The sequence below is a fragment of the Lactuca saligna genome, chromosome 9, assembly GCF_052625555.1.
Source record: "Lactuca saligna cultivar CGN05327 chromosome 9, ASM5262555v1, whole genome shotgun sequence".
NCBI classification, from domain to species: Eukaryota; Viridiplantae; Streptophyta; class Magnoliopsida; order Asterales; family Asteraceae; genus Lactuca; species Lactuca saligna.
Window position 1 is genome coordinate 15084894 of NC_136425.1, and position 8031 is coordinate 15092924.

At 27.4% G+C, this 8031-nt stretch overlaps 1 long non-coding RNA gene across 5 annotated transcripts; it reads right to left on the reverse strand.

Moving 5' to 3' along the window:
- Positions 1 to 4071: 4071 nt before the first annotated feature.
- Positions 4072 to 6779, reverse strand: LOC145017746 (uncharacterized). Of its 5 annotated transcripts, XR_013666646.1 has the most exons (5): positions 5467 to 6779; positions 5293 to 5360; positions 5100 to 5199; positions 4492 to 4997; positions 4072 to 4354 (listed from the first exon to the last, which is right to left on the reverse strand). It is a non-coding gene; the product is annotated as an uncharacterized LOC145017746 (long non-coding RNA). The 5 variants fall into 5 exon arrangements; XR_013666647.1 differs by having other exon boundaries at positions 5100 to 5575; positions 5780 to 6779; XR_013666645.1 differs by having other exon boundaries at positions 5100 to 5360.
- Between the last annotated feature and the right edge of the window lie 1252 nt (positions 6780 to 8031).

The window sequence follows — 8031 nt, forward strand, 5'->3', positions numbered from 1 at the left end:
TGAATTATTAAGTATGTATGCGTATATAAAAGTATTTATTTATTTTTAGGTGTATATTGTGAAATAAGTTCGACAAACAAGTCAATACATCAATTGATTAAGTCTTATAAAAGATTAGACAAATAGAACAACATTTAATGGTAAAAAAATGAAAAAATGAATCTAGTATGTGGGTACTCCATGGGTGATTTTCCACGGATTACCCACAGAACAAAATCATTTATTCATTTTCGATCCTTTAATGTTGTTTTTTCGTTTCATATTTCTATCAAACATCGTTTTTTTCATTCCATGCTTAACATAACTTAATAAATCAATGTATTTCTTTGTTTTATCAGTTTATTAGATACATATACATAAACATGCATGTATGAGTTTACTAAGTTGATGAAATAAAGGAATATATTGAATTATTAAGTATGTATGCGTATATAAATGCATTTATTTATTTTTAGGTGTATATTGTGAAATAAGTTCGACAAACAAGTCAATACATCAATTGATTAAGTTTTATAAAAGATTAGACAAATAGAACAACATTTAATGGTAAAAAAATGAAAAAATGAATCTAGTATCTGGGTAATCCATGGGTGATTTTCCACGGATTACCCACAGAACAAAATCATTTATTCATTTTCGATCCTTTAATGTTGTTTTTTCGTTTCATATTTCTATCAATTTACTAAATCAATGCATTTTTTTGATCCATCAACCTATTATGCACATGCACGTATATATGTATGTGAATAATAAGTTGATAAAGCAAACGATACACTTATATATTAAGTATGTATAAATGTATGTTGATAATATGGTGATAAAACAAAAAAATACACCGATTTCTTATACATTATAAATGATAAAACAATGACAACAACGTAAAATGGTCAAAAATGAAAAAACTCTTCCTTGTTGTGGGAAATCTGTGGGTGATTATCCACAGATTACCCACATACCATAATCGTTTTTTCATTTTTCGATCTTCAAACGTTGTTTTTTTGTTCTATGCTTAACATAACTTAATACTTATTTTATTTCTCTGTTTTATCAATTTATTATATATATATATATATAGGATATAGATCCGGTAAGAAATTTTTTTTGGTAGGAAGGTAAGAAGTTTTTTTTCTACATATTTTTTTGACGAATAAAATAAATGAATCAGTAGATGATTCATTTGTAAGATGATTCACAAGAAAAAATTCCGAAAAAAACATATTTATGATTCATTTTTAAGTAAATTAAGAAAAAAATTCACTTTTATGACAATTTTAGTGAATAACAACAAAATCATTGTATAAATGAATCATCGAGATGTTTTTTGAGATTTTTTTCTTGTGAATCATCTTACAAATGAATCATCTAATGATTCATTTTGTTTGTTCGCGAAAAAAATATGTAGAAAAAAACTTTCTTACATTCCTACCAAAAATTTCTTTCTTATTTGATCTTGATTCTATATATATATATATATATATATATATATATTTATGTATGTATGAGTTTACTAAGTTGATGAGTTAAAGGAGTATACTAAATTATTAGGTATGTATGCATGTATAAAAGTATTTATGTATGTTTAAGTGTATTTTGTAAAATAAGTTGAACAAACAACTCAATACATCCATTGATTAAGTTTTATAAAAGATAGGACGAATAGAACAACATTTAATTGTCAAAAAATGAAAAAACGAATCTGGTCTGTGGGTGACTTTTCACAGATTACCCACAGAAAAAAATAATCATTTTTTCATTGTCGGTCCTTCAACGTTGTTTTTTCGTTCTATATGATATATCAATTTACTAAATCAATGCATTTCTTTGCTACATCAACTTATTATACCCATACACATACATGTGTATGTGAATAATAAGTTGATAAAACAAAAGATACATTTATATATTAATATGTATGCATGTATGTGGATAATATGGTGATAAAACAAATAAAAAAATACATCGATTTATTATACATTATATAGGATAAAACAAGACAACAATGTTAAATGGTCAAAAAAGGGAACTTTGTGGGTGATCATCCACGTATTACCAACATACCATAATCGTTTTTTCATTTTTTTGACCCTTAAACCTTGGTTTATTTTTCGTTCCATGCTTAACATAACTTAATAAATCATTGAATTTCTTTGTTTTATCAATTTATTAGATACATATACCTACACATGCATCTATGAGTTTACTAATTTGATGAATTAAAAGAGTGTACTTAATTATTAAATATGTATGCATGTATAAAGTATTTATGTATGTTAAAGTGTATTTGTGAAATAATTTGAACAAACAAGTCAATACATGTATAAAGTATTTATGTATGTTAAAGTGTATTTGTGAAATAATTTGAAATAATATGTGGGAACAATATCACTATCACCCACGGCTTATCTATAGATTTCGAAAAATGGGGAAACACTACTTCTGCTCTGTGGGTAAAGCGTGGGTGATTTTCCACATATTAACCATAAAAAAACACTTTTTTTTTATTTTGCATCCGTTAAACGTTGTTTTTCAGTTCCATATTTCTATCGATTTACTTCAATGCATTTCTTTGTTTCATCAACTTAATAGACTCATCTACATACATATGTATGTGAATAATAAGTTGAAAAAACAAATGACACATTGATTTATAAAGTATGTATGCATATATGTGTATAATAAGTTGATAAAACAAAGAAATACATTGATTTATAAAGTATGTATGCATATATGTGTATAATAAGTTGATAAAACAAAGAAATACATTGATTTATTAAACATTATAAAGGATAAAACAAAGACAACAACGTTAAATGGTCAAAATGGAAAAAAAAATTATTGTTGTGGGAAATATGTGGGTAATTATCCACAGATTACCCACATACTAGAATCATTTTTTCATTTTCCAACCGTCAAACATCGTTTTTTTTTTCATTCCATGCTTAACATAACTTAATAAATCAATGTATTTCTTTGTTTTATCAGTTTATTAGATACATATACATAAACATGCATGTATGAGTTTACTAAGTTGATGAAATAAAGGAATATATTGAATTATTAAGTATGTATGCGTATATAAAAGTATTTATTTATTTTTAGGTGTATATTGTGAAATAAGTTCGACAAACAAGTCAATACATCAATTGATTAAGTTTTATAAAAGATTAGACAAATAGAACAACATTTAATGGTAAAAAAATGAAAAAATGAATCTAGTATGTGGGTAATCCATGGGTGATTTTCCACGGATTACCCACAGAACAAAATCATTTATTCATTTTCGATCCTTTAATGTTGTTTTTTCGTTTCATATTTCTATCAATTTACTAAATCAATGCATTTTTTTTATCCATCAACCTATTATGCACATGCACGTATATATGTATGTGAATAATAAGTTGATAAAGCAAATGATACACTTATATATTAAGTATGTATAAATGTATGTTGATAATATGGTGATAAAACAAAAAAATACATCGATTTATTATACATTATAAATGATAAAACAATGACAACAACGTAAAATGGTCAAAAATGAAAAAACTCTTCCTTGTTGTGGGAAATATGTGGGTGATTATCCACAGATTACCCACATACCATAATCATTTTTTCATTTTTCGACCTTCAAACGTTGTTTTTTTGTTCCATGCTTAACATAACTTAATAATTATTTTATTTCTTTGTTTTATCAATTTATTATTATTATTATTATTATTATTATTATATATATATATATATATATATATATATATATATATATATATATATATATATATATATATATATATATATATATGAGTTTACTAAGTTGATGAGTTAAAGGAGTATACTAAATTATTAGGTATGTATGCATGTATAAAAGTATTTATGTATGTTTAAGTGTATTTTGTAAAATAAGTTGAACAAACAACTCAATACATCCATTGATTAAGTTTTATAAAAGATAGGACGAATAGAACAACATTTAATTGTCAAAAAATGAAAAAACGAATCTGGTCTGTGGGTGACTTTTCACAGATTACCCACAGAAAAAAAAATCATAAAACTTGATGTTGTGCTCTTTTAGCATTAACAATGAGAAATACTTATTTTTTTATATAAAAATAAAATTTGCCCACCCAATTATTCAACAACAAAACCAAAGGGAATAGCATATGGACAGAAAAACAACAGCCAAAGATAACTACATAATCAATTTTAATCTCATTTAACAATTAACACCATTGTAGATATGGGTAAGTAACCTATATCACATGCATCAATCTCTAATCAGGATCTCTTCTTGGCTCTTTTCTAACGAAGAAAACAAAAAACATGCATCACTCCTTCTCAAGGTTGCTTGACAGATAATCTATAAATCAATCCAAAGAGATATTATAAACATTACAAAAATATCCATCCACAGATAAATTTATCTGGAATTAATAAAATTTCAATCTCACTATTATGTTATAAACAAAATGTATTTAGTGTCAACAAAAAACATACCTACAATGGTATTTCACAGGCATCCATTGTATAAACCTGGTGAATGAGGTTTAAACATTAAAAGTATCTACTACAATCAAATGGAGCATTATAATGGAAAGAAGATAACAGGCGTTATGCAAGCAATAGACAATAAAAGATGGCATTAGAGAACCATGACAAATCTACATGAAACCTTAAATCTAACAAACACAATATCAATAAACAATATAAGTGATTAAGGAGAATGAAGAAATTTTGTGAACCACCTTATACATATAATACTTTTAAGTGAAAACGTTTCCATGCATCCTTTCTTTATATAATCTCATTACCGTTCCATGGTTTTCCCATAAAATAACAATTGTCTAACCTTAATATGTTTGTGTTTTGTTGCTTGTGTAAATTTTCATTTGTTAGTATGTACCGATACACAATATTTAAAAAAAAATACCAATACAGATCTACAAGCCATGTGGTTTGATGACTGATTCAAGTTCTTCAACTATGACAGTTCCCACTTTAACCTGCATAAAGAACATAAAGAACATAGGAAATAGACTTAAATTTATGAAGACTTATAGAAATTCCATTAAACTTTTGTCTAGTAATTATGTCGAGAGGCTTACCACCATGCATATGTTATTAGTCTCTTTACCATTCACTTTAAATGTATTGTAATAAGAAGGTTCACGAACTTGCCCAAAAATGATGTCAAGGAAGAAAAAACTATACAAAATAATAGGAATAGAGAATCAAATGGAAATAAACATATACATAAACAAAATCGTTTTCTACAATTCACAAAAGGAGTTGAATCACCTGGAAAAAGAACAATACAAATAGCATTCAAAGATTTGATCTTATTTCTAGATGTTTCCAAAACTGCCCTGCAAATTAGAAAATTAAACTTACAGGCAAATTCAAACACAATTTTACTGATATAGCCACATATAAACACAAAACTCATTTGTGGTAGATATCAAAGTACTATACAGCAAGGGGATTTAGGGGATTCCCCTACTCCGTTTCGGTTTATTAGCCTTTAGGTAGATGCTGCCACCAGAACCACCGCAGCCTTTGGTACCTCCAATACCTAATTTTACTGAAAATTGCAGAATCAACTTCAAGATTTCTAAATCAAAGGAATTTTAATACGATTTTTAAAAAAATCGAAACTTTGGGGGATTACATGTTGTGAAGCTTAAAAATGAAACAACATGAATGAAATAATCACACGTCCTCATTAAAAAAACGTCCACCACTTCACATACCAATTGAATTAAAACCATGAGATGTAAAAACTCACCTTTAAGTCAAGTCTGGTAACATTTCTACCTCAATAGTGATTCAAAACACTATCTTAAGCCTCTCAGTCATCCATATACTTTATCGAGGAAGAAAGTGAGACTCGATGAACTTTCAATGTTGTGAGTGGTAAAAAAGGTTGCTGACGGCATCGAGAACAAGTGGTGATAGAGGGGATCCAAAGAAAAATAACCCTACTTTCGTTCAATCCAAATCATAAAATCTAGTAGGTTCTACAAAATTGCAAGTTTCTATTTAAACCAATTTTGCCAAGTTTTCCTTCAAGATATCCAAATCTAAAAACTCAATTATCACCCAGTTTAATCAATCGGTCAAACAAAATTCCAGGTTTACGGAACAACAAAATCATTAAATCATGAAATCCGAATTGCACATTCTCACTAAAAGAAGCGAAGTGAGAGAGAAAGAAAATCAACCGATGTTGTTGTGGTTGGCAAATTAGTTAGTGACTTATAAGCTACCATTAATGATGCATATGATTATATAATATAACGATTGACAACAGGAGAAGTGAACGGGTGCACCCCCAACCAACCTTAACTTAAAATCAACTAAGTATATCAACAATTAGACATATCATTTTATAAACGACCAGATGATTAGTGAAAAAAATCAAGATTCAATAAAGGTGAAGTAATTATCGATTTACTTGATTGGAGTTTGGAGTGTGTGACATTGGCGTTGATGGGAACGACGGGATAGGGTTAGGGTTTCTCATCTTGACAGAAGGTAGAAGCGACAGAGGGAGCGGTGAACGACGGTGGCGGAAATGGTGGACTTCCAGGGGGTCGATCATCTAGTTGAGAGGGAGGAACAAGGTGGACGGTGACATACTTTTGGGTTGCAGCAACGATGTCATGAGGGTGGTCGTAACGGAGGCCTGCTGAAGATTCAACAGAGCAAGTAGAGAGAGAAGAGATTTGGGAGAAACGATGGTATATAGGTGACATTAGGGTTTACCACGTTTAGACGTAGGGGAGTTTCCGTTTTTATTATGCTTAATAGATTTTTACATAATGTTATAATAGATGTACCTCTTAAATTTCAAGAAATGTGCAATATGTTTAATAATATAGTAAATATATATATATATATATATATATATATATATATATATATATATATATATATATATGTCGTGTATTAGGTAAAAAGAGTAAACCACATTGCTATTAAGGATAATATATATATATATATATATATATATATATATATATATATATATATATATATATATATATATTGCTATTATGGTTAGAAAATGTAAGTATGGTGCTATTTGGATGATATGTTTTGGTTAGTTAAATTTTTAAATATGTATGTTTAGGTTTTATTAAGTTATTAAAGTGGTACATTTTTCTTTGTTATTATATTGTTCATATATATGTTTTGGTTGTTTAAATTGTTATAGTGGTATGTTTAGGATTTGTAAAATTGTTAAAGTGTTTGAAATTAATATGGTTAGCTTTGTTAAATTAACTTAGGTGATGTGTTATGAGAGAATTATGTCGCTAGATATAAGTAGGCTGCTATTATTGATAAAAAATGTAAATTTATTGTTATTATGGATAATAAATGTAAATATGTTTCCTATATTTGGTAAAAATAGTAAACTATGTTGCTATTATGGATAATAAAAAAAAGTATGTTGTTATTATGGATAAAAATGTGCGGATAATTTTTTTCCCTTTATAATATTGTTTGATTTAACTTTTTTTTTGGTAAAACGAGTACATACATTAGCTAATATTCTTTGCTTTACCATTTTTTTTAGATACGAGACTTGCGAACCAGACTCGAAGCCGGTCATCAACAAGATTTGGAACAATTTCGAAAAGAACATGAGGAATCCAAAGAACATCAAGAAACTATGGAAACGTATGGAAGAACTTTGGAGTAAATTCATGCCAAACAATTAGTATTATGTTTGTAGGTCTTGGTATTTTAAACTTCCAATAGATTAATTTTATGGATTTGATAATTGAAACTTTTGTGGATTTGATATTTGAAATTTTCTAGATTAAATTTATGGATTTGGTTGGGTACTTTGTTAGTCATATTATATTTTTTTTCAAATTAGATACAAAAATTTGGATTTTATGTAACCTGTAAATATATAAATTTTTTTTAAATCAATTATATTACCCACAAACTATCCTCTGAATCACCCAAAAAGAATATTTGTGGAAAATCCGTGAGTAATACTTTGTGGATAAAATATGTGAAAAATCT